Source organism: Portunus trituberculatus, chromosome 18 (genome assembly GCF_017591435.1).
Source record: "Portunus trituberculatus isolate SZX2019 chromosome 18, ASM1759143v1, whole genome shotgun sequence".
Classification (NCBI taxonomy): Eukaryota; Metazoa; Arthropoda; class Malacostraca; order Decapoda; family Portunidae; genus Portunus; species Portunus trituberculatus.
The window spans coordinates 14,222,865-14,249,578 of record NC_059272.1 but is presented as its reverse complement, the minus strand read 5'-3'; the positions used below and the strand labels follow the sequence as shown (position 1 = coordinate 14,249,578).

The 26,714-nt window shown below is 43.3% G+C and overlaps 3 long non-coding RNA genes across 4 annotated transcripts; all 3 read right to left on the bottom strand.

The window, feature by feature from the left end:
- Positions 1-861: 861 nt before the first annotated feature.
- LOC123505491 lies at positions 862-1,667 on the bottom strand. Its single transcript, XR_006675160.1, has 3 exons — positions 1,606-1,667; positions 1,083-1,220; positions 862-921 (listed from the first exon to the last, which is right to left on the bottom strand). It is a non-coding gene; the product is annotated as an uncharacterized LOC123505491 (long non-coding RNA).
- On the bottom strand, positions 1,664-11,662 carry LOC123505494. Its single transcript, XR_006675164.1, has 3 exons — positions 11,602-11,662; positions 10,310-10,444; positions 1,664-1,724 (listed from the first exon to the last, which is right to left on the bottom strand). It is a non-coding gene; the product is annotated as an uncharacterized LOC123505494 (long non-coding RNA).
- Positions 11,663-13,384: 1,722 nt separating this feature from the next.
- Positions 13,385-15,964, bottom strand: LOC123505488. Of its 2 annotated transcripts, none has more exons than XR_006675156.1 (5): positions 15,903-15,964; positions 15,380-15,517; positions 15,069-15,218; positions 14,560-14,683; positions 13,385-13,443 (listed from the first exon to the last, which is right to left on the bottom strand). It is a non-coding gene; the product is annotated as an uncharacterized LOC123505488 (long non-coding RNA). The 2 variants fall into 2 exon arrangements; XR_006675157.1 differs by having other exon boundaries at positions 13,403-13,443; positions 14,512-14,683.
- Between the last annotated feature and the right edge of the window lie 10,750 nt (positions 15,965-26,714).

The window sequence follows — 26,714 nt, the reverse complement described above, 5'->3', positions numbered from 1 at the left end:
GAGAGAGAGAGAGAGAAAAACCTATGAAGTATGAGTTGGCCAAGTATACGGTATTGGAATATTTTCAATGTGTCAAGAATAATTTCGGTACTGTTTAAATTTTGGAGGAATCACATGCACATCTTAATTACGACATCTTAGCCACAGAACAGCACAGCCAAAAGGCATACACAGCAAGACCCCAGAGCATGAAGGAGTGAAAGATTAGTTAACTCACACCAACAGCTAGGCAAAGAACCCCGAGGGAGCCCAGCACAACACCCACCACCATGCCAGCTTGGGGATTTTGACACTTCAATGACCGTCTTCTCCTGACTGTTGCTGCTGATGGGCAGACCGAACACTCCCTCAGGGAGAGGATCTGGACGACTCCACGCACTCGTCAACGTCTGTGGTGGAGAAATACACTCTCAGAAACACAGATTTATTAAAACTTAAGGAAAGATGTTAAAAAAGAGGAAAGGAGAAAGTTCCACGTTTTTCAGGAACACACATTCAGAGATACGTTAAGGAAAACTACAACAATTATATCTCTAAATACAAATGCATATGGCAAGGTAAAATTATACCAAATCATGAAGAACAAACTATCCTCAAATCGCTGATCTCAGTAATACTCGTGAGATAAAATGCATGTTCATGTATGCCAAGAATAACAAGAGTGCAATTAAATACCACACTAACTTCTTTAGGCTGCTAAGTGTAGAGATGAAGGGTTGAGACGTTTAAGAAGAGAGACCGTAGAGTGACAGTGACAGTCCGGTCAGGCCTCACCTTCACAGTTGAACTTCCAGACGAGTGTGTACCCTGTATGGCCGGCACTGCCAGTAGTATGACTCTCGAGTGTTGATGCAAAGGGCTCACACACCAGACATTCTTCTCCCGGCACTCGTCAATTCCACACAGCTGCATAAACTCATCCTGCCACAAGAAAGGCATTTCCTTCAGTACTGTCAAGTTGTGATTTTTTTTATACTGTATACAATGTAAGAAAACCTGCAACTTTTATATGAAACAATGGAGTTCAGGGCATGAGTTAAGCCTTGCGTGCCAGAGTGACAAAAGCAAGGCCTTCTCCTCACCTATCCATTACTGCAGTAGTCACTGAAGCCGTCACACATGCACTGCTTCTGGGTGCCATTGACACCACCGTAGGAAAACTGACTGTCTGAGGCACACAAGTCGTTGTTCTTCCGTGCGAGGGTGGTCTCTAGGTCTATCTGCCAGCATTGCATTGTGTGAGTGAGATGATGGACTTGTATTTTAACACCACTATTATTCATGGTTTAGACTATCTTAGGGTAAATTTAAATGAACAAAATGGTGTTTCAAGAGAGAGAGAGAAACCCTAGCAGTAAATTGCAACAATCCTGCTCAGCAAAGCTCTCCGTCTTTCCTTTAAATACAAGTAACAGACAAACAACAAAAATTACACTCCCACACCAACATTCAAAGGTTCACATCACTAAAAACACACGAAATGCACCCTAAAACACACTTTTAACATCCCTGCAGCACTAATAAACCAGATTAAAATACCCCAAATGTATCCTAAAACCAACAGTATGCATTATAAAGAACGTTAGGATTATAAGGGACACTTACCTAAAATGTTACACCTTGGCTTCTTCTCTTATTCAACCTTTATTTCTTATTTCTTCTTCATCCTCCTCTATTGTTTCTCTTTCTTCTTCCTCCTAGTGCTTCCATCTACACGTCTGAGCCTAGAAAGGCATCAAAACACTAGATATTAGATAAAATATTGAGGAAATGAAGGGTGACTTAAGTATTGTGGCTTGACTGCTCCTCTTCCTCCTCCCTTTCTCCTTTCTTCCTCCTTATCCTCCTTTATTTCTTCTTTTTTCCTCCTTCTGCTACTATTATCTACACACCTGAAACTAAAAACATACGAAAACACTTAAAAATCACTACATATTAGGCAAAATATTGACGAACTGCGGGCTTGGAAAAAAGAGGCGCCAGCCTGAGGCTATGATGAGTCACCATCTGGGCCGTGGTCATCCGAGAGAACGGGAGCGGGAATGACTCGGCTAAATTACGTAAATAATTTGATTTCAAAAATGACTTTTAATAAAAGCGAAGCCACGGCCGAATGCTTGTTATTTTATGACGTGATAAATACTTAAACAAATTTTCAAATTATCAAAATATCTCCAGCTTAACTGGTTTTTTAAAAATTTATAAATTAAGTACGATAAAAGTACAAAAACATTTTAACCCATAAATCTCTTAAAACGTCCTGTAAAGTCAAGCCATTTTCACTTGGCGAGTATTTTATCACATTTCACGGAGTCTGAGCTATCTTTTGGGGCATTCTACATCGAGTTAGACCAAGAAGCAGAAACGTGAGCAAAAAAATAAAGAAAAAATAAGAGCTTTTTACATCATCACCAAACACCATTTCAAAGTCCCCATATTTCACTCAATAGATTAATTTCACACTTAAAAGAGCACAGACGATTGTATGATATCATAAAGACCCACTTATACCATGAAATAAAAAATCTCAATATTCCAAATGGGAAATTTTGACCGTTAAAAAGCCTTTAACATACGCTATAAAACACCACATATTTACCCAGCACAGGCGCGGAACACACTTCAAACACGACGAAACATTTATAGAAACCATAAAAACATACCATGGAAGCGCAATATTACCGTCAGGAAATATTCGAAAAAAAAAAGTATTTGACCCAGCAGGCTGGCGATAGAAGGGTGATGGCGTGGGTAGGGTGATGGCTAGGGGACCGCCGGGGGAAGGCGGCCCGGAGAAAACCCCGGGAACAATGGCGGCACGACATCCATATATAGTCTTTATCATCTCACCAAACTAAAATTAAGCCACAGAGAAATTTTGACCATAGGATATTAAATACTACACTGGTGGCTGCATTCTGACACATCTTTGGCCTATAGTAAGTGAAGGAAACAAATATCAGAGGATAGTACAGACGCCTTGCACTTTTTTCATGGTCCTTATACCATTACTTTAAAATATTTACGTACTGTTTTCACTCTCATATGTAAAGGAAACCTAACATTAAGTGAATAGCCTTATAAATACCTTTAATAGACGAAGATTAGGCAGTGTGGAGTGTTGTGGCGAAGGCTTGCCAATGCTTCTTTTGCTGTTGGTGCTATATGCTTGGTGCTCCTTGAAAATTGTCGGTAATATAGCAACACTTCCCTTTATTTTTGTGTGTGTGTGTCTGTGTGTGTGTGTGTCTGTGTGTGTGTGTGTATCTATGGGTGTGTGTGTGCGTGTGTCAGTATAGCCACCACTGTTGTCACCACCACCGCTACAAGATTACTGCAGTACTTCCGTAGCAAAAGGTTGTCTGTGAAGAAGACAAGACGCATGTTTATGATAACTACATATATTACTACATCTCTTATTAATGAGACGCTATGCTTATACAAATACTACATGTCGATTTATTGGTTATTGTGACATCTTTCTCTTCGTTATCGTGTCCAGCTTTTGTTACTTTGTCAAAGCAGGAAATATTAAATTGTATCTATTCGTACAGCGAGTATTGGCAACTCCCACGAGGCAAAAAACAAGGTGCTTAAAAGGCAGACTATAGCATTTCTCTCATTCTCTATTTCTATCGCCTGATATACGAATATTTGACAATAAACCAGGATGAAAGGATACTAAGCAGAAGAATATAGACATTTTTCTGTCTACATACACATCCAACTTGTTGATTATATACGAATTCATTGACTTATCTATCTGCCTACCTATCCATCTATGTTTGTTTTATCCAACTGTCCATTTACATATCTATCAACCTATAAATACATCCGCCTATTCATCTATCATCAGGGAAGCATGTAAATACCACCACCACCACCACCACTGCTGCTAGTACCCGCACCAACCGACATTCGCCCTCACGAACGGCAGCGTGTCAGTAATAGGGTGTGGGCGTGGGAGTGGGCGTGGGTGGAGGCCTGAGTAAGATATACGTGGTGTCAGGCGCTTATCCGATTCCCTTTTCCTCTGTCGTCTTCAGAGGTTCTCTACACACTTGTCAGGCCGCTACACGTGCACACTCCCATACCGTAATACATGCTGGGCTAAGCGCGCCACACACCACCTACGGCACACTTCTTAGCGCCAACGTACCGCGCGCTGCCTTTTTGTGCCAAGGACCAACGCCGTCAGTCAACCACCTAGTCAGTCAATCAACAAGATAATCAGTCAGTCAGTCAGTGTGTCAGCCATTCAGTCAGTTATTCAGTCAGCCAGCCAAACAGTAAATCAACCAATCAGTCACTCAGCTAAACAGTCAGTCAGTCAGTCAGTCAGTCAGTAAGTTAGTCATTCAGTCAGACAGTGAATCAGTAAGTCCTTCCATCAGTCAGTCAGTGAATCTATTAGTTAGACAGGCAATCTATCTCTCAATCCGTCAATCTATCAGCCAGTCAGTCAGTCAATCAATATTCACGATGTAAAACAAGCAAACACACCAGCAATAATTACCTCCACAATCACCACCACCACCACCACCACCAATACACAACACACTGACACCACCAACATCAACACTTTCTGAAGGTGCCTACTGACTTACTGCATTTCCACGCATTGTTTCATCGTTTCGTATCACATTATAATACGATACGGTGCAACAGGGTATTGTACCCACTGTTTCCTATCCGCGTGGTGTATCATCGTTGAGTGATGCAACAGTGTCATTCAGTTTCTTCCTGACCGTAGCCATGAGTGCAAATATGCAGTTGTCTGTGGCCGCGTTTAGTTTTATTCATAAACATCAAATCAGTAGAAGGAAGTGAGAGCGACGGCGTTGGTGGGTGTCTACACTCTATGCATGTATGCACATGTTCAATGGAACAACTACTACGTTGGCTGACTTAATATCCAGCATGTGACGGAACTGTATAAAAATTTGACAAAGATACACACAACTGATTTTGAATTTCTTTTCAATTGGGGTCAAAATTGGAAAGATACTCGTGCCCGTCCACGACAACAATGAATTTGCAACGGGACAATGCCATGCTGCCCGTCCACACACACACACACACACACACACACACACACACACACACACACACACACGAGGGTTAGTGAGTTGTGTATCATTCCTTAGAGATGCCACCGAAAGACCGACAAATGGCTCATCGAACCCGCTCCGTATTATATTTTGGAACGCAACGGTGCAGCGCTATCCTGTCAACACTGCTGCGTAACGATGATACGATACGTGGAAATGAAACAAGTGTGTACCCGCCTTAATCACAACACAAACAATATTCATATACAGTGTTACACCCACAAACCTGACCGCCGCAGCTCCACCGCCCGTCTAGTCCAGCGGGGTGGTCAGTCAGCCAGCCAGCCGAGATGACTAACCTTCCTTCAAGACGTGTTTGTGTCCGTGGTGGAAAAAGGAACTCATGGTGATGGTGGTGGTGGTGGTGGACAGGATTCAGGTAGAGGAGTGAGTGAGCGAGTGAGTGAGGAAGAGGACAGGATAGAATAGAAGAAAAAGGAAAAATAAAACCATCTTATTAAAACACACCATTTGTCTCCGTCTACACCATTATTCACACACACACAGTGACTTATTTATCACTGTTACTAGTTACAAGTTGCAACTAGCTGCAAGCAACACTAGTTCACTGCCATAATGATCGAAAATTGTCTGATATAGTTCCTTTTGGTAAATGCATTGCATGTTAGTCACATATAGTGTCTCCCTGTGAGGTACCAGTTCCTATCGACACTACCTCATAGAAACATACTAATATTAATTAAAAATTGTGTCTGCTCCACATATATAACACAATTTAAACTTAATAAACTAAGTCAATAAACCATGCATTTATTGTTACCCTTCCTGACGCTGCATTGTGGGTAAGGGTACGTGATCAATACTGAAAGACTTCGAGGGTACATCACATTAAAAAGTTGAGAAGAAGAAGAATTAACCTGTGCAGAAGCGAGGTGAAATGTGTGTTAAGGTTCCGTGCTGTATTTAATTAAGTCTCTAGAAATGAAAGATCTTGGTACACCAGACAATTATGTTTTGCTCTATATTATGATGTCAGTCGTATAAACTCAAGTAACTATAAAGAAATACCATGGTAGAATAAGAACAGAAAAATACTGGTAGGAGTAAAACCCTGGCAAATCAATAGATACATCGTAATACAGTGTTTAGAGACGATTACTCTGTACCGCGAGACGATACTGACTCTCTCCTGCGAACACTGAAATTGTGACAGTTTGGGTCCTCTCCTATTGATATTAATCAAAGTATTGCGATTTATTCACAATAGTAATATATTACACTCCGACGGAACACGGGCCTAATGTGTTTGAGATGTGGCATTTTGTTATAGTACATTTCGCTCTATATAGCGACTGTTTAGGACTAAAAAACTGTAGCTTCAGGTAGATATTCAATAATGTTATCTATCGATTTTCAGTCTTAAAGTAGGGGAAAATTACGAATATTGATGCATTTCTTTTATAGTCCTCCTTGCTTCTCGAAAAGGTGCACGAATTTAGAAAAGGTTGAAGAACACTAAACTGTACCCTGAAAAAAAATACAGTAAAAGAGATAAGATAAAAATGACCAACATCTCTATTATTACGGAGGCTAATAATAATACCAAGATTAATTAAGTAATTCAGAGATAACGAAACGAACGACGATCACGAGAGCTTCCACGATAACAGTGTGTACGATAAGATTTGATTCCAGATTCCTCGATAGCGCTCCGAGTTTCCAAGATAACAATGGCATTCCAGTTTCCTCGATAGCGATGCAAGTTTCCAAAATGACGATGCCTTTCCATGATAAAGATGCCCTTCCAGTTTCCAAGATAATAATGCGAGTTTCCACGATCAAGATGCAATTCCAGTTTCCACGGGAACGATGCGGGTTTCCACGATGTCGATGCGGTTCCAGTCCTCACGATGCGATTTCAAGACACAATATTGAAGTCCACTTGCCTACACAGGTACTGGGACGAACCCTTTCACCCGTAAGGATCCACCCAACACCCTTGAGTGCGAGTAAAGTGACGCTGCCACCTTCCTGCGCTGCAATTGAAGTCCACTTGCCTACACAGGTGCTGGGATGAACCCTTTCACCCCGTAAGGGTCCATCCCACACCCTTAGGTGCGAGGAGAGTGGCGCTGCCACCTCACTGCGACGCAATTGAAGTTCACTTGCCTACACAGGTACTGGGGCGAACCCTTTCACCCCGTAAGAGTTCACCCCAGACCCGTGAGTGCGAGGAGAGTGACGCTGCCACCTTACTGCGCCTCACACGGGTAGCCATGAGCATAACCCGCCACACTCCACTCCCCAAACACTGTCAGTGAGTCCTTTTCACCCCGTAAAGGACCACTGGTACGGTCAGTGCCTGGCTCATGGCGCACAGCGTGCCCTCGTTCATGGCGAGTTGTTCAGCCCGATGTCATTATAAGCAGAGGTCCTGTACACACCACCAGACTCTATGCAAGGAGCCCTTATCACCCCTTAAAGGCCCCTCACGGCATCATCTGATGGACGGTAGACACGGCACCCTGCTTAAGGCGACGCCTTGCCTAGTATGAGGCGCTGCAAGTTGACGACAACCAGTGAGCTTGAAGCCGCGAAGGAAAATGAGTCCACGCTAACAATGGGATTCCACGACAGGTTGCGATTCCAGTGTCCACGGTACAGATGTGTTTGTTGAGGATAACGATCCGTTTATCGAGGCTAACAGTGCGGCGATGGCGATGGCGAAACGATCCAAAGTATTATTACCTACACAGGTACTGGGACGAAACTTTTTACCCAGAAAGGGTCAACCCCAGTCCCGTGGTTATGAGAGCAGTGACGATGCAACCTTGCAATGCCTCACACAGGTCGCCATGAGCAATGACCCGCCACACACCACTCCCCAAACGCTGTCATGAAGTGAGTCCTTTTTACCTAACCTAACCTAACCTAACCTAATCTAACCTAACCTAACCTAACCTAACGTAAAGGACCACTGGTACTGTCAGTGCCTGGCTCATGGCGCACAGCGTGCCCTCGTTCATGGCGAGTTGTTCAGCCCGGTGTCATTATAAGCAGAGGTCCCGTACACACCACTCACCATCATATTCTATGCAAGGAGCCCTTATCACCCTTTAGGGCCCCTCACGGTACCATCCGGTGAGTGGTAGACATTGATCTCTTGCTTATGGCGACCCTTGCCTAGTGTGATGCGCTGCAAGTGGACGACTAGTAGTGAAGCTTGAGGCCACCAAGGAAAAGCAGGACCTGCAGCCAGTTCCCTGCCTTGGGCCCCAGGCCGGACCCGACGGCCACCTCCTTCCCCCGTGCGGCGCCCAAGGCCGTCACGGCCCTCAAACATCTTTAGGCCGAAAGTTCTCAATCGTCGTTTTAATTTTGATTCGAATATAAAATCGTCGATGGTAAATGAAAAATAGCTTTGGTGTGAAAGTGTGCAAGAGTTAGCTGATAAATGAAATAATGTGAGGCAGCTTTGCTCCGGAGTATTTAGTGTACTTTGCATGTTGCTGCCTTGAATGTGTACGTGTTTGTAGGTAACTGGATAGAAACAGTAGACCAATGGTAGTTGTGTAGCTATTGGGGAACTTTTGAAAATTAGTTAAGCTTCTGGATAGAGTGGATGAGTGCACACAGGTTTGCGTGTCTTATACATAAACTGCCACTTGTAAACATAAATTTTTCTATTTCATGCTCTTAGAAAAAAGCAAACTTAGTTTTCTTTATTTCCTGATCACAATGACGTGTAAATATCAATGTTTCAATCATAAGGAAACACTAGGAGAGGACCCAAACTCCCGTTGAAGTTGCCAGATTCAACAGATATCGTAATATTTCATAGAAAAGATGGTCAACTGCATATCGTATATTTTTGGATATTCTTTTGTCACATAAGGAGATATCAAGATAGGTAAAGTATTTCTAAACATGTATCTACGACAAAAACGCTATAATAGTAGAGTTAGGTTATAACTATGCATTGTGTTTTTTATATACCATCTTGCTCTATTCCTGGAACAAAGATTACTTCTTCCTCAATTGATAGCTCGAAGTTAGTTTGATATTTTCTTTCCTTCTAGGTTAGTAAGTAGACTACAAGACACCATGAACCTATGAAGCCCCGTAAATGAGATTATTTTCATAACTTAGAAATCAAAGTCTGATAATGAGATTGTCTATTGCCAACCAAACCGTTCTGCATAGACGTCTTCAGCGTCATAGAGACCTAATGATGTTAGCTCATGGACAGTGGCCATCCTGACAGCACGAAACCACAGGGGGTTCATAAGAAGATTTCCAGGGGTACTTAGATGGCTGATCTAATAAAATCCTTTGCAGTGCCATTGCATATTGAGTTCCATGTTCCATGTGACAATACTGGGGGTACTGGTAGATGGTCTTATAACTCAGGGGGTTCTTAACGATAAAAAGGTTGAGAACCCCTGTACTAAGCAATGCCAAATGATGTTAGTAAAAGCGTTTACTCTTGAGATATGTGTTGCCAAGCCTCGCCAACCTATCCATACGAACGACTGCAATCCCCCATCCCATTCCTCCCTACGTTCCTCTCTCCCTCTCGCTTCCCCCTCCTCCTCCCTCTCTCCTGCTATCTTCCCCCCTCCACGTTCGATTGTGTACGTTAGTTCTGGCGACTCATGTGAATTCGGCTTTAAACGCCATGAGTAAACGCTTTTACTAACACCATTTGGCAATGCTTAGTATGACCAGAAATTAGAGGAAAGTGTCTTGTACACAATGTCGAAGTATCATTCCGATAAATTCATTAGTTTGAAAGATATTCGCGAAAAACAATCACTCACTCTCCGTGAAATGCGTAGTAGGGTGGCGTAAAAGCATAAGTCAATGTTCAGGTCCTTAATTTCGCAACGATAGAGCCATACAACTGGAGGGTAAGCCTTGCCCCATGTCACCTCGTCAAACAGAGCAGATCAGAATATAAGCAAGAAGGGACAAGCGTGGGAACCTGCTGACGTAACGTGTCGTGACCTGACATTACCTATCCTCACTCAAAGAACAGTAGTAGGTAATAGTAAGAAGAAGAAAAAGAAGAAGTAAAAGTAAAAGTAGAAGTAGAAGAAGGAGAAGGAGAGAGAGAGAGAGAGAGAGAGAGAGAGAGAGAGAGAGAGAGAGAGAGAGAGAGAGAGAGAGAGAGAGACCAAAATAATCTTAACAGAAAAAGAACAACAATAACAAACACCACACCTTACTTTACTCACATTTCTAGAGCAGAACACGGAGATACAATCCTGCCCGACCTCAGTGAAAAGCTGCGGCCAGTTAGCGTGGTAAAAGGTGTGGGTAACCTGCGCCGTGACTTCACCACCCATATCCTCCGACACGTCCACCTCAAACTGAAACACACGAAATGCACTCAAAACATACTTATAACACTCAAAACAGCTGCAACACTAATGAACATGTTTGAAATTCCCCAAATATATCCCAAAACTAACAGTATGCATTATAAAGAACGTTAGGATTAAAAGAGACACTTACCTAAATATTAAGAGAGAGAGAGAGAGAGAGAGAGAGAGAGAGAGAGAGAGAGAGGGAGAGAAGGTTGTTTACTAGAAGTGTCAGCTTGCTGCGTCTAACTGTTACAAAGACTATCTCCATCTTATTCTGGTCATTCATGCACTATATAAAGCAGAGTTCAATATAATTACCTTCCAGCAGTACACCTCTCCATCCCCTTTTGTGTTCTTGTTAATGCAGGCACCAGTTATAATGGTATAAAGTGCTTATACTTTATTTCAAAGTGTGGTGCGCACCATGGTTAATGTACCGCACTAATAGCCCTATTCAGAAACGATTTGCACTCTCACGACGCCTATTTCCAAAGGCTCTAATAGAAGATACTCATGTTTTCAAGGGTATTTTTATGGTTTTGGTGATGGACTAGATTTCTAATTAATCATAAGGAGAAACTGTCTTGAAAACCCAGCTAGTTGTCTAAAGGGGACTTGAAAAATTGTCGTGGTGAAAAAGCAAGGCGTTTCTGAATATGGCCAATGTCACTCACTCACGAACTCTGCTTACGGCCAAATAACCTTTAACCACCATCGTTAAGTTTTGACACCTTCGAGGGCAGAGTCTGCACACTTTGCTGGTTAATGGCACACACACACACACACACAGTAGGCCAAGAAAAGGTCGACCGTGTGGACGTGTCAAAACACCTACAGTACACAACCACCCTCCCCACTCAATGTAACTACCATACGCCTAATTAATTACCTTAACTACCCTCCACCAGCTAATTGTTCACATGTGAGTCTTTCAGTGCACGACACACCTTCCTAGTACAGCCTGTCCATCCCGTCACTGTCCCATACCCGTCCCATCACTAAGGACACTGTGGCACCATTAATTAACTACCTTTCACTATCCAATCACTCCCACACGTCACGTCACCCCTTCAGTGCATTATTATACAGATTTCTAGTCAATTATCTGCCCCATTACCGTCCCATCATGTTCCTGCCCTCCACTCTATTAACAGACTCACCCTTTCACTGAGCAGGTGGAGCTGGTAAACTAGGTGGGGCAAGCGGGGCGGTCACCGTGTTCCCAGGTCTCGTGTCTGGTGATGAAATGGACGTCTGTTCACTGATTGTGGTGGTGGTGGTGGGCAGTTGCCAAATGGAAATATTCTAACTCACCAGATCCACCTTGAAAAGCCGCTAAAAGGTCGCTAAATCATTGTTGTACAGGCTACAAATGTTCCTAGACGAAGTAAGTGGCTTGACTTACACATAGGCTAATCAGTATAGGACCCCGTTGACTCTAAAAAGGAACGTTTATCCCTCCTGTGACGCAGAGCAAACTTGTCTTGAGAGCCTCGCTCGCCACCCTCTCATCACTTGCCTTTTAACTCCGATTGATAATTAATTGATTGATTGATTGATAAGTTTATTGTTGTAGCAATGCATACACCATCGAAATGTTGTCCATTTCCCTATGAATGAACCTATCAAATTACCAATTTATCTATCTATATATCCACACACAAGCATGTAAATATCTCCACCAGCACCGCCAACACCACCCACACCTAACCACCCTCGCTTTCATGGACGGGAGTGAGTCAATTTACACATTACTACTAGTATTTCCATGCAACTATATTGTGGCATCATATCACCTCAGACGCTGTGGGGCCATGCAACAAATTGTTTACTAATTTCGCTTCACTTGCAAACCAGATATTGTTTTACATCTCTTTCAACTGATAGGAAAACAGGTCGATACATATGCATTTTATTATATCAAGAGACATTGTGTTACCATTAGAAATATATAGGAATATCATTCACAAGATATCGTCATATCAATAGGTATGAAAAATAAATACAAGTAACAAAAACTGCACCACGTTACAAGACATTGGCCAGACACTTAAATTAGGTATTGCATTGAAAGACTCACAAAACATCATCTTCAGTAACACGTAACAATACCTTTGTGCTTCACAACAGAAAACTAAAAGACACTTTTGTGGTTATCTTCAAGACACAAGAAGGAACAGGTTCTTGTGATCACTACAGACACAGCCACGTGTACATCACACCTTGCAATACTGTGAGTGAGAAGCACTCCTACTACTACTACTACTACTACCCTTAACAACTACTACTTGGTACAAATTTACTGTCATGGCCTGGCAGCAAGACACATCGTGTGATCATCCACCGCGACGCACAGCTAGCCGTTGATGTGTGACTAGGCAGCATGCTCGCTACACTCCCTCACTAAGAAGATGGCGTCTCCTAACAAGGAACGTTATCACTAAGTGTTTCTCCATGCATGGTGAATTCCAACATGGAGTGAACACGTTGGTCATTTGGTGCTTAAGCCATAAACGATTATGATGGGTGACAGGAATGATGGGTGATGAGCAGAGGAATCGTGACCCAAGAGGTTACCTTCCTCTCTTGGTCTACACTCTCCTTTTTTAAATACTATATACATATGTACACTGTACACCCTATTACCATGTTATGCATAACTTTTAAATATTACTGTTTTATGCTGCTTTAGATAAGGCATTGCAAAAAACCTTACCCACTACATATCTACAACTGTCTACGTACAAATTCTACAAATTTATCCACCCAATCTACAAATGGTCAATGAAATACACTACACCAGTGATGAAGATCTGTGGCCAACCTTCAGAACTTCATTGGTACGTCTCCAAGAATCACCCTTTTCTTCTTCCTCTTCCTTTTTTTCCTCTTCTTGTTCCTTTGGCAACACCGGCAGTAGAAGCAGTCTGGTGTCTGTTGTATGTCGTGCACGCTCACTCCAAAAACTTGCCTCACTTCTTTGGCGTTAGTAGTACTGAATTCTGGAACAAGAGATGGAACAATATTGAAATGGCATCCTCATCAATGCTTGTTGTCTTGTGGTACACAGGGTTGGGGAAGGATTGTGGATGATTTAACGATAAGGATGGTATGTTAAGGAGAGCCAAGGTGGATCGGGTTTGCGTGGGTGGCTCTGTAGGCCTAAAAAGGAAAACTGCCGTACCACGCGCATAATTAATACTAGCGGAGAAACTTTACGAGTAGGGATTATGGAATGTTGTGCATGGTAGAAATATTAGTGTTAGCATTAAGTGTACTACAACATGTATAAGGAGGAATAGAGTAAGAAAGGCAGGGTATTTAACATTGTGTGAGTTGGCACGCGGGGCAGTAGATTTGAGTGGGGGGCAGTAAAGGACGCGATCTCGGGTGAAGGGAGTGGCACTCTCTACTCGGACATTGGTGGACGCATCACGGTGAGCGAGGGTCTCTGATCACGTGGGTAATGTGATCAGGGCAGCGGAGTTTCGTGGCAATATAATCAAGGGTGTCATTATGTTGAGTTAAGTGGTGTATTCAACTGGGGATAGTGTGTTATGGGTGCCTCTCGTGTTTCTCTGTTGTTGGTTCAGAGTGCCGCGTCACTTTCATTGTTTTTTGTTCTAATGTACTTTACTATATTTGAAATATATATAAAATTGACTTGGAAGAGAGTTTTCCTTCAATGAAAATCCCAGCCCGTGTGGTACAATGATAACACGTCGACGAATCTTCAACAACTTGACAAACATCTTTAGAGTCAAAATGTTGCAGGTGAGAGAGAGAGAGAGAGAGAGAGAGAGAGAGAGAGAGAGAGAGAGAGAGAGAGAGAGAGAGAGAGAGAGAGAGAGAGAGAGAGAGAGAGAGAGAAAACCTATGAAGTATGAGTTGGCCAAGTATACGGTATTGGAATATTTTCAATGTGTCAAGAATAATTTCGGTACTGTTTAAATTTTGGAGGAATCACATGCACATCTTAATTACGACATCTTAGCCACAGAACAGCACAGCCAAAAGGCATACACAGCAAGACCCCAGAGCATGAAGGAGTGAAAGATTAGTTAACTCACACCAACAGCTAGGCAAAGAACCCCGAGGGAGCCCAGCACAACACCCACCACCATGCCAGCTTGGGGATTTTGACACTTCAATGACCGTCTTCTCCTGACTGTTGCTGCTGATGGGCAGACCGAACACTCCCTCAGGGAGAGGATCTGGACGACTCCACGCACTCGTCAACGTCTGTGGTGGAGAAATACACTCTCAGAAACACAGATTTATTAAAACTTAAGGAAAGATGTTAAAAAAGAGGAAAGGAGAAAGTTCCACGTTTTTCAGGAACACACATTCAGAGATACGTTAAGGAAAACTACAACAATTATATCTCTAAATACAAATGCATATGGCAAGGTAAAATTATACCAAATCATGAAGAACAAACTATCCTCAAATCGCTGATCTCAGTAATACTCGTGAGATAAAATGCATGTTCATGTATGCCAAGAATAACAATAGTGCAATTAAATACCACACTAACTTCTTTAGGCTGCTAAGTGTAGAGATGAAGGGTTGAGACGTTTAAGAAGAGAGACCGTAGAGTGACAGTGACAGTCCGGTCAGGCCTCACCTTCACAGTTGAACTTCCAGACGAGTGTGTACCCTGTATGGCCGGCACTGCCAGTAGTATGACTCTCGAGTGTTGATGCAAAGGGGCTCACACACACTAGACATTCTTCTCCCGGCACTCGTCAATTCCACACAGCTGCATAAACTCATCCTGCCACAAGAAAGGCATTTCCTTCAGTACTGTCAAGTTGTGATTTTTTTTATACTGTATACAATGTAAGAAAACCTGCAACTTTTATATGAAACAATGGAGTTCAGGGCATGAGTTAAGCCTTGCGTGCCAGAGTGACAAAAGCAAGGCCTTCTCCTCACCTATCCATTACTGCAGTAGTCACTGAAGCCGTCACACATGCACTGCTTCTGGGTGCCATTGACACCACCGTAGGAAAACTGACTGTCTGAGGCACACAAGTCGTTGTTCTTCCGTGCGAGGGTGGTCTCTAGGTCTATCTGCCAGCATTGCATTGTGTGAGTGAGATGATGGACTTGTATTTTAACACCACTATTATTCATGGTTTAGACTATCTTAGGGTAAATTTAAATGAACAAAATGGTGTTTCAAGAGAGAGAGAGAAACCCTAGCAGTAAATTGCAACAATCCTGCTCAGCAAAGCTCTCCGTCTTTCCTTTAAATACAAGTAACAGACAAACAACAAAAATTACACTCCCACACCAACATTCAAAGGTTCACATCACTAAAAACACACGAAATGCACCCTAAAACACACTTTTAACATCCCTGCAGCACTAATAAACCAGATCAAAATACCCCATATGTATCCTAAAACCAACAGTATACATTACAAAGAACGTTAGGATTATAAGGGACACTTACCTAAAATGTTACACCTTGGCTTCTTCTCTTATTCAACCTTTATTTCTTATTTCTTCTTCATCCTCCTCTATTGTTTCTCTTTCTTCTTCCTCCTAGTGCTTCCATCTACACGTCTGAGCCTAGAAAGGCATCAAAACACTAGATATTAGATAAAATATTGAGGAAATGAAGGGTGACTTAAGTATTGTGGCTTGACTGCTCCTCTTCCTCCTCCCTTTCTCCTTTCTTCCTCCTTATCCTCCTTTATTTCTTCTTTTTTCCTCCTTCTGCTACTATTATCTACACACCTGAAACTAAAAACATACGAAAACACTTAAAAATCACTACATATTAGGCAAAATATTGACGAACTGCGGGCTTGGAAAAAAGAGGCGCCAGCCTGAGCCTATGATGAGTCACCATCTGGGCCGTGGTCATCCGAGAGAACGGGAGCGGGAATGACTCGGCTAAATTACGTAAATAATTTGATTTCAAAAATGACTTTTAATAAAAGCGAAGCCACGGCCGAATGCTTGTTATTTTATGACGTGATAAATACTTAAACAAATTTTCAAATTATCAAAATATCTCCAGCTTAACTGGTTTTTAAAAAATTTATAAATTAAGTACGATAAAAGTACAAAAACATTTTAACCCATAAATCTCTTAAAACGTCCTGTAAAGTCAAGCCATTTTCACTTGGCGAGTATTTTATCACATTTCACGGAGTCTGAGCTATCTTTTGGGGCATTCTACATCGAGTTAGACCAAGAAGCAGAAACGTGAGCAAAAAAAATAAAGAAAAATAAGAGCTTTTTACATCATCACCAAACACCATTTCAAAGTCCCCATATTTCACTCAATAGATTAATTTCACACTTAAAAGAGCACAGACGATTGTATGATATCATAAAGACCCACTTATACCATGAAATAAAAAATCTCAATATTCCAAATGGGAAATTTTGACCGTTAAAAAGCCTTTAACATACGCTATAAAACACCACATATTTACCCAGCACAGGCGCGGAACACACTTCAAACACGACGAAACATTTATAGAAACCATAAAAACATACCATGGAAGCGCAATATTACCGTCAGGAAATATTCGAAAAAAAAAAGTATTTGACCCAGCAGGCTGGCGATGATCTTGATCTTGATCTTGATGGTACAGGTGACGCAGAATTTCTTCTGGGTCAGGCCTTTGTATCGGCAGCTCCTGTAGGGAACAAAAAGAACACCAGACAACAAAGAGGGCAATCACCATCTTTCACACCACTAGTTCCTGCATCTGGCACGCCACATTCTCTCCAGGAACTCTTTCACAGCCTCAATCATCCTTTCATTCGTCTCCCCACACAGTCCCAGCAGCAACACCATCCATTCCCTTCCTGTCATCTCCACTCTGTCATGCCCCAGCTCCCTCAGCACCACTTGCATCATCTCATGCCTGTCTCTGGCATACTTCACACACTCCACCACCACATGTTCCACTGTCTCATCCTCTCCCAAGTCACACATCTGGCACACTTTGCTGCAGGACTCTGACCATCTATAATTCCTTGCATTCACATCCATGCACTGTGCCCTAGCTCGGAGAGAAGATCACCACCCAGGCTTCCGTCATACCACTTTTCATACATTGGGGCCTCTTTCTCTCTATACCATACCAAGGTACTCTTTTGCTCCATCCTATTTCTCCAGTCATCCAGTCCCACACCTTTCACTACTCTGTCAATCTCACTCTTCCACTTCCTTACATCCCATTCTCTACCTTCTCCATTTCTAACAATCATACTCCAGTCTCTCTCTAAATGTCTTCCTTCTACCTGTTGAAAACCCAACTACTTACTAACCCACTCTTTGCTACCAGCCTGACACACCTCTTCCCCACTTGCTACTCCTGACATTCCACAGAAACACTTTTCTCACTATCCTTGCATCATTCATTCGTTCTAACCTAGCCTTATACTTTAGGGTCGCTTTCACATATCTCTCTCTAAAAGTGCTCCAACCCATATCACCCCTAAGGGCCTCTACTGCTGCATATCTAGGTGCATTAAGTGCCATTCTTGCAACTCTATTCTGCCCTATTTCTAACTTATCTAGTTCACTCTCATTCCAAGCAATCACATCCATACCATACATGATGCTCGGAACAGCCACGCTCTTCCAAACTTCTCGCAGCACGTCATATTTACTCGCCCTCATCCTTGCTGCACTTCCTAGACGACCTACCCACTGATTTGCCATACTTATCTTCTCATTCTTAATCTTTACACAGCCATCCGGACTCATCCACATCCCCAGATACTTATATTCATCTGTCTGCTGCACCTCATTCACTCCTAATCTCCACATGGTTCCTCTCATCCTCTGACCTATGCACAACCATTACCTTACTCTTTTCACTACTAAATCTCACTCCAAAATCTCTTCCATACCCATCTACTACATCAAGCATACTCTGTAGCTCTTCTGCCGACTCACTCATGACTACAACATCATCTGCATACAAGAGCACACCTATCTTATCATTTCCCACATTTACACCTGCATTCATTCTCCTCATTCTAGCAGCCAATTCTTCTGTATATAAGCTAAAGAGGGTTGGTGATAATATGCAACCCTGCCTAACTCCTCTTTCACTCTTCACCCAGTCTGTCTCTATATCCCTAGTTTATACTTAGCTCTTGTATCCACATACATACTTCTCACTATGTTAACTATCTTTGCACTTAACCCAATTTTTTCTAACACCCTACCTAGCATTTCTCTGTTTACCCTATCATATGCTTTCTCTATGTCTAGAAACCTAAGTATAGTTTGCTACCATCCCTTTTCTTTCTCTCAATCAATTCATTCACTACAAACAGATTGTCTTCTGCTCTCCTGTCCACTCGGAATCCATTTTGTTCTTCGCCTAACACTCCAACTCTCTCAATCCATTTGCACAATCTCTCATTCAACACCGCACTGAACACTTTGCCTACTGTGTTAACTAACGCAATCGGCCTGTAGTTCCTCAACTCATTCTTACTCTTATATCCTCCCTTATGCAACAAGGTCACCCTGCATTCATTCCACATTCTCGGCACTCTCTCCTCCTCCACACCTGGTTGAACAACTCAGTCATCCTATCAATCACTACTTCTCCTCCATTTTGTACATTTCATACGGTATCTCATCCGGCCCTGCTGCCTTCCCATTCTTCTGCTTCTTCACACATTTCTCCACCTCCTCCCTGTTGATCCTTTCATTCAACTCATCTGCATCCTTTCTCTCCAGTGACACATGTCCTTCATCCACATCAAAGACCTCACTTACACCTCCAATCTCTTCCCAAAACTCTTTATTGCCCTTCTCATTTCTTCCTTATCAGTCACCACTGCCCCATTCACCTTCAGGCTCTCCACATTCTCACTGTTAGGCATCCCCTCACCCCTCAGGAATCTATACCATTCTCGCCCACCTTCCATACCTTTCTCTCTAAGGGACTGAATCACACTTCTCTCACTTGTAACTTTAGCATTCATTATCTTTCGCTTCGTCATTCGCTGCTGACTCACATACGCTGCCCATGCATTCAGGTACTCCTTTCAACTTCCTCACTCTCATGTCTCCTCTTTCTTAACTGTCTGCACACTCTATTCAGTCTCTTCCTTTCCTTCCTAGCATCCCTGATCTCATTATTCCACCACGGCCTACATGCATGCTTTCTGGCACTTGTTCTTGCATACCCTATCTGGCTTACTGCTGCATTTCTCACATTTTCTACAAATCTATCATTCAGTTCATCCACGTCGCTTAGACTTTCATCCTCCCAGCTCCTCTCACTCAAGTCCACCTGGAAATTCTCCCATCCTACATCTCTCAATCTCCACTTTTCCTCTTGGCCTTGGCATTTGTTCCATCTCTTCCATTCAACTTGCACTCTAACACCAGCATGTTATGGTCTGAGACTATGTCAATCATCCCATCTTCATCAATCCACATGCGGTCAACAACTTCACGCATTCTCCCATTCACTAGCATGTAGTCAATCGCAGACTCCTGGTTCCTCCCACACCAAGTCACTCGTCCTTCAGCCAGGGTCTCATTGAGATTCTCCAAACTCACCTCATTCACAAGCTCATCCAGCATCTCACCGTTCCTGTTCATTTGTTCACCTAACATACCTATGTGGGCATTCATGTCTCCCATAACAATCACTCTCTCTCCAGCATACTCTCTTGCAATCTTTTCAAAACACTATATTTTCTGCCATTCTCCTGACTGCTCTGTCGCCTTCCACTGTCATATACACTACCACTACGACTATCCTCTCAGCTCTGCCACTTTCACTCCTGCACTCCACTCGAACAGCTAGCACGTCCTCACTCTCAGCACTGTCTCCTATGTCCAGCTCTTCCACTCTCAGGTTCCTCACCTTTTTGTGGAGCAAGGCTACGCCTCCTCCTAACTTATCCTGTTTTCTACGCCCTTTCCCTATCATGACAAACTCATTTCCTTCCATATGCACCACGTCCCGCAGGTGAGTCTCCGTGATACCTACCACATCCAAGCTCCATTCATTCAGCTCCTTGCATAAATCCTCAAACTTGCCAGTGCCCCATCCTCTCACATTCACACACCCAATCCTCATGCATCCTGACGCCCTGTGGGTACCTCCTCTTCCTTTTACATTTACCCACTCTCCTCCCGCAGGTTCCCTTTCTCTCGGTAACCTGCTCTCTTTCACGCTTCTGTCCTCCTCTCTCATACAAACACCTGCCCCTTCTCTCTGGATTCTATCCTATTCCCTGCTGCCTTCCTCCCAACGCTGAGCCCACTCCACCAAGTTCCAGGCCACCCACACCTTTCCAATAGTGGACATGTGTACGCCATCCTGTGTCCACACCTGCCTCCAGTCCATCCTCTCCCACAGCTGCATCCCATCACATTTCCAGTCTTCCAGTCTTTCTACTACCTTTCCATTCACCCATCTCCTCTCCCGGCCAAAGACCTGACCCTCCTTGTCCCTCCTCTTAGGGATACACATCACCAGGGGCCTCCTGTGTGTTTTACGCTCCACCACTCTGACTATCTCCTCCATCACTCTCACTGTCTCTCGTCCTCCTATATCCTCCAGCCCGTTTCCTCCTCCCTCTACCACCACCAGGTCTTCAGGCTCCATCTGGTGAAGGAGCTCATCACCGCCTCACGGATGACCCGAATATTGGCCCCTGGTCTGCTTTTGTCCATCAAGGGTGATGGCGAGGGTAGGGTGATGGCTAGGGGACCGCCGGGGGGAGGCGGCCCGGAGAAAACCCCGGGAACAATGGCGGCACGACATCCATATATAGTCTTTATCATCTCACCAAACTAAAATTAAGCCACAGAGAATTTTTGACCATAGGATATTAAATACTACACTGGTGGCTGCATTCTGACACATCTTTGGCCTATAGTAAGTGAAGGAAACAAATATCAGAGGATAGTACAGACGCCTTGCACTTTTTTCATGGTCCTTATACCATTACTTTAAAATATTTACGTACTGTTTTCACTCTCATATGTAAAGGAAACCTAACATTAAGTGAATAGCCTTATAAATACCTTTAATAGACGAAGATTAGGCAGTGTGGAGTGTTGTGGCGAAGGCTTGCCAATGCTTCTTTTGCTGTTGGTGCTATATGCTTGGTGCTCCTTGAAAACTGTCGGTAATATAGCAACACTTCCCTTTATTTTTTTGTGTGTGTGTGTGTGTGTGTGTGTGTGTGTGTGTGTGTGTGTGTATCTATGGGTGTGTGTGTGCGTGTGTCAGTATAGCCACCACTGTTGTCACCACCACCGCTACAAGATTACTGCAGTACTTCCGTAGCAAAAGGTTGTCTGTGAAGAAGACAAGACGCATGTTTATGATAACTACATATATTACTACATCTCTTATTAATGAGACGCTATGCTTATACAAATACTACATGTCGATTTATTGGTTATTGTGACATCTTTCTCTTCGTTATCGTGTCCAGCTTTTGTTACTTTGTCAAAGCAGGAAATATTAAATTGTATCTATTCGTACAGCGAGTATTGGCAACTCCCACGAGGCAAAAAACAAGGTGCTTAAAAGGCAGACTATAGCATTTCTCTCATTCTCTATTTCTACCGCCTGATATACGAATATTTGACAATAAACCAGGATGAAAGGATACTAAGCAGAAGAATATAGACATTTTTCTGTCTACATACACATCCAACTTGTTGATTATATACGAATTCATTGACTTATCTATCTGCCTACCTATCCATCTATGTTTGTTTTATCCAACTGTCCATTTACATATCTATCAACTTATAAATACATCCGCCTATTCATCTATCATCAGGGAAGCATGTAAATACCACCACCACCACCACCAGTGCTGCTAGTACCCGCACCAACCGACATTCGCCCTCAAGAACGGCAGCGTGTCAGTAATAGGGTGTGGGCGTGGGTGGAGGCCTGAGTAAGATATACGTGGTGTCAGGCGCTTATCCGATTCCCTTTTCCTCTGTCGTCTTCAGAGGTTCTCTACACACTTGTCAGGCCGCTACACGTGCACACTCCCATACCGTAATACATGCTGGGCTAAGCGCGCCACACACCACCTACGGCACACTTCTTAGCGCCAACGTACCGCGCGCTGCCTTTTTGTGCCAAGGACCAACGCCGTCAGTCAACCACCTAGTCAGTCAATCAACAAGATAATCAGTCAGTCAGTCAGTGTGTCAGCCATTCAGTCAGTTATTCAGTCAGCCAGCCAAACAGTAAATCAACCAATCAGTCACTCAGCTAAACAGTCAGTCAGTCAGTCAGTAAGTTAGTCATTCAGTCAGACAGTGAATCAGTAAGTCCTTCCATCAGTCAGTCAGTGAATCTATTAGTTAGACAGGCAATCTATCTCTCAATCCGTCAATCTATCAGCCAGTCAGTCAATCAATATTCACGATGCAAAACAAGCAAACACACCACCAATAATTACCTCCACAATCACCACCACCACCACCACCACCAATACACAACACACTGACACCACCAACATCAACACTTTCTGAAGGTGCCTACTGACTTACTGCATTTCCACGCATTGTTTCATCGTTTCGTATCACATTATAATACGATACGGTGCAACAGGGTATTGTACCCACTGTTTCCTATCCGCGTGGTGTATCATCGTTGAGTGATGCAACAGTGTCATTCAGTTTCTTCCTGACCGTAGCCATGAGTGCAAATATGCAGTTGTCTGTGGCCGCGTTTAGTTTTATTCATAAACATCAAATCAGTAGAAGGAAGTGAGAGCGACGGCGTTGGTGGGTGTCTACACTCTATGCATGTATGCACATGTTCAATGGAACAACTACTACGTTGGCTGACTTAATATCCAGCATGTGACGGAACTGTATAAAAATTTGACAAAGATACACACAACTGATTTTGAATTTCTTTTCAATTGGGGTCAAAATTGAAAGATACTCGTGCCCGTCCACGACAACAATGAATTTGCAACGGGACAATGCCATGCTGCCCACACACACACACACACACACACACACACACACGAGGGTTAGTGAGTTGTGTATCATTCCTTAGAGATGCCACCGAAAGACCGACAAATGGCTCATCGAACCCGCTCCGTATTATATTTTGGAACGCAACGGTGCAGCGCTATCCTGTCAACACTGCTGCGTAACGATGATACGATACGTGGAAATGAAACAAGTGTGTACCCGCCTTAATCACAACACAAACAATATTCATATACAGTGTTACACCCACAAACCTGACCGCCGCAGCTCCACCGCCCGTCTAGTCCAGCGGAGTGGTCATTCAGCCAGCCAGCCGAGGTGACTGGGCGGTGGACTAACCTTCCTTCAAGACGTGTTTGTGTCCGTGGTGGAAAAAGGAACTCATGGTGATGGTGGTGGTGGTGGTGGACAGGATTCAGGTAGAGGAGTGAGTGACTGAGTGAGTGAGGAAGAGGACAGGATAGAATAGAAGAAAAGGAAAAATAAAACCATCTTATTAAAACACACCATTTTCTGTCCCCCTCTCTCTCTCTCTCTCTCTCTCTCTCTCTCTCTCTCTCTCTCTCTCTCTCTCTCTCTCTCTCTCAACGGAATGGTACTTTGACACTGTGTACTAGACGCTTTCCGCTAATTTTGGTCATACTAAGCAATGCCAAATGATGTTAGTAAAAGCGTTTACTCTTGAGATATGTGTTGCCAAGCCTCGCCAACCTATCCATACGAACGACTGCAATCCCCCATCCCATTCCTCCTACGTTCCTCTCTCCCACTCGCTTCCCCCCTCCTCCTCCCTCTCTCCTGCTATCTTCCCCCCTCCACGTTCGATTGTGTACGTTAGTTCTGGCGACTCATGTGAATTCGGCTTTAAACGCCATGAGTAAACGCTTTTACTAACACCATTTGGCAATGCTTAGTATGACCAGAAATTAGAGGAAAGTGTCTTGTACACAATGTCGAAGTATCATTCCGATAAATTCATTAGTTTGAAAGATATTCGCGAAAAACAATCACTCACTCTCCGTGAAATGCGTAGTAGGGTGGCGTAAAAGCATAAGTCAATGTTCAGGTCCTTAATTTCGCAACGATAGAGCCATACAACTGGAGGGTAAGCCTTGCCCCATGTCACCTCGTCAAACAGAGCAGATCAGAATATAAGCAAGAAGGGACAAGCGTGGGAACCTGCTGACGTAACGTGTCGTGACCTGACATTACCTATCCTCACTCAAAGAACAGTAGTAGGTAGTAATAAAAGAAGAAGAAAAGAAAGAAGAAGTAGAAGTAGAAGTAGAAGTAGGAGAGAGAGAGAGAGAGAGAGAGAGAGAGAGAGAGAGAGAGAGAGAGAGAGAGAGAGAGAGAGAGAGAGAGAGAGAGAGAGAGAGAGAGAGAGAGAGACCAAAATAATCTTAACAGAAAAAGAACAACAACAACAAACACCACACCTTACTTTACTCACATTTCTAGAGCAGAACACGGAGATACAGGCCTGCCCGACCTCAGTGAAAAGCTGCGGCCAGTTAGCGTGGTAAAGGTGTGGGTAACCTGCGCCGTGACTTCACCACCCATATCCTCCGACACGTCCACCTCAAACTGAAACACACGAAATGCACTCAAAACATACTTATAACACTCAAAACAGCTGCAACACTAATGAACATGTTTGAAATTCCCCAAATATATCCCAAAACTAACAGTATGCATTATAAAGAACGTTAGGATTAAAAGAGACACTTACCTAAATATTAAAGAGAGAGAGAGAGAGAGAGAGAGAGAGAGAGAGAGAGAGAGAGAGAGAAGGTTGTTTACTAGAAGTGTCAGCTTGCTGCGTCTAACTGTTACAAAGACTATCTCCATCTTATTCTGGTCATTCATGCACTATATAAAGCAGAGTTCAATATAATTACCTTCCAGCAGTACACCTCTCCATCCCCTTTTGTGTTTCTTGTTAATGCAGGCACCAGTTATAATGGTATAAAGTGCTTATACCTTATTTCAAAGTGTGGTGCGCACCATGGTTAATGTACCGCACTAATAGCCCTATTCAGAAACGATTTGCACTCTCACGACGCCTATTTCCAAAGGCTCTAATAGAAGATACTCATGTTTTCAAGGGTATTTTTATGGTTTTGGTGATGGACTAGATTTCTAATTAATCATAAGGAGAAACTGTCTTGAAAACCCAGCTAGTTGTCTAAAGGGGACTTGAAAAATTGTCGTGGTGAAAAAGCAAGGCGTTTCTGAATATGGCCAATGTCACTCACTCACGAACTCTGCTTACGGCCAAATAACCTTCAACCACCATCGTTAAGTTTTGACACCTTCGAGGGCAGAGTCTGCACACTTTGCTGGTTAATGGCACACACACACACACACACACACACACACACACACACAGTAGGCCAAGAAAAGGTCGACCGTGTGGACGTGTCAAAACACCTACAGTACACAACCACCCTCCCCACTCAATGTAACTACCATACGCCTAATTAATTACCTTAACTACCCTCCACCAGCTAATTGTTCACATGTGAGTCTTTCAGTGCACGACACACCTTCCTAGTACAGCCTGTCCATCCCGTCACTGTCCCATACCCGTCCCATCACTAAGGACACTGTGGCACCATTAATTAACTACCTTTCACTATCCAATCACTCCCACACGTCACGTCACCCCTTCAGTGCATTATTATACAGATTTCTAGTCAATTATCTGCCCCATTACCGTCCCATCATGTTCCTGCCCTCCACTCTATTAACAGACTCACCCTTTCACTGAGCAGGTGGAGCTGGTAAACTAGGTGGGGCAAGCGGGGCGGTCACCGTGTTCCCAGGTCTCGTGTCTGGTGATGAAATGGACGTCTGTTCACTGATTGTGGTGGTGGTGGTGGTGGTGGGCAGTTGCCAAATGGAAATATTCTAACTCACCAGATCCACCTTGAAAAGCCGCTAAAAGGTCGCTAAATCATTGTTGTACAGGCTACAAATGTTCCTAGACGAAGTAAGTGGCTTGACTTACACATAGGCTAATCAGTATAGGACCCCGTTGACTCTAAAAAGGAACGTTTATCCCTCCCGTGACGCAGAGCAAACTTGTCTTGAGAGCCTCGCTCGCCACCCTCTCATCACTTGCCTTTTAACTCCGATTGATAATTAATTGATTGATTGATTGATAAGTTTATTGTTGTAGCAATGCATACACCATCGAAATGTTGTCCATTTCCCTATGAATGAACCTATCAAATTACCAGTTTATCTATCTATATATCCACACACAAGCATGTAAAT